This window comes from Microtus ochrogaster, linkage group LG4 (assembly GCF_000317375.1).
Source record: "Microtus ochrogaster isolate Prairie Vole_2 linkage group LG4, MicOch1.0, whole genome shotgun sequence".
Classification (NCBI taxonomy): Eukaryota; Metazoa; Chordata; class Mammalia; order Rodentia; family Cricetidae; genus Microtus; species Microtus ochrogaster.
Genome location: NC_022030.1, coordinates 19,131,284 through 19,132,819, shown reverse-complemented (window position 1 = coordinate 19,132,819; position 1,536 = coordinate 19,131,284).

Genomic DNA, 1,536 nt, shown 5'->3' with positions numbered 1-1,536 from the left:
AGTATACAATTCATTCAGTTATATTATGAACATTTTATGCATGGGAGCACACATAAAATCCCAGCACTCAGCAGCCTGAGGAAGAAGATTGCTACAAGTTATAAACCAGCCTTGTTGATGTGGGAAGAACCTGTTCCAAATAAAATTTTTAAAAAAGAGATGACAATTGAGATATTTCATTGTATGGACTGCTAAGTTAAACCAACATAAAAGTATCTTGATTCCAAAATTCGAGTTTAAGAATATGTTTGTTTTGAAAAGAGGTTTTTCTTCTGTTTTTGCAGAAGATGAGAACTTGTGGATTGCTTCCAGACCAATGTGGTATGATAGACTAGGCCCCCTGAAAGGTTACGTGAAACCCCTCAAAAAATTACTTCGCCCAATAAACAGCAGGAAGCAGTTTGGAGAAAAATAACTACACCTATATTTCCAAATATTGTCTATAAATGTTTGTTTACATTTAAAGGGGAATATGATATAAATATGAATAATTTGCATTGGTATAGATCTTGGTTTATTGATACAAATTTAAGGTAAATTTTGTTATATGGTACATGTATATTTCTGCCCTTGATTAAGGTAGTTATTTGATGTAGTTCATTTAAAATGTAATGTATAATTAAGAAATATAGGCTAATAGATAATCATCTATAATAGGCAAGCTTGTAATCATGTTAGTTAAATTTCTAGATGTATAGAGATATATTTCAGTTAGTTAGGTATTCTTCAAATCTTTCAGAGACCTTCAGAATATGGCATTTAAAACGTTTTAAAACTTTGAAACTTTTCATGACAGTGAGACACATCTGTTCATGGCAGCACCAATGTACTTCAAGAGGAAGATGGGCATTGAAGAGGCTCCTTATGGAGTCTGTTAGATGAACTGGATATGCAGGATCCACAGAGAAATTACTGCTGAACTTGCCTAAAGGTAAGACTAATCCTTCGGGGTTCCTGCTTCATGAAAGAGTCTGCGAAACATTAAGAGGATGCAAAAGAAAGTGACAGGCAAACTGCCAATATAGGCATACCTGTCTTTGAAATTTCCTGCTTCATGGAAAAGTCTGCTGGATACTATGAGCCTGTAGACTGAAGATGGATGTCCCAGCGGTACAGAAGAATTTTGGGAGACTGTCCAGGCAGTAAAATGTCTCTGTCAATTCTAGAGTTTTGGACATGGCTTAAAATGTACCTCCCTTCGTGTTTACTTAGGTAATAATATATCCTTCTGGAGTTTTTGATGAAGTTGAAAAATAGATAGTTATAGCTATAGTTTTCTTTAGTTATAATAAAAGATAACGTAGATATAAATATTGTAACTGTAATTCTTGCTAGAATTTTACTGTTAAAGCCCTCCTTTTTATTTAAACAGAAAAGGGGAAATGGTGTGGGAGATCATTCTGTCTATGTGATGCTTTTCTTAGTTAATGAATAAAGAAACTGCTGGGAGGTGGTGGCACATGCCTTTAATCCCAGCACTTGAGAGGCAGAGGCAGCCTTGAGTTCAAGGCCAGCCTGGTCTACAAGAGCTAGTTC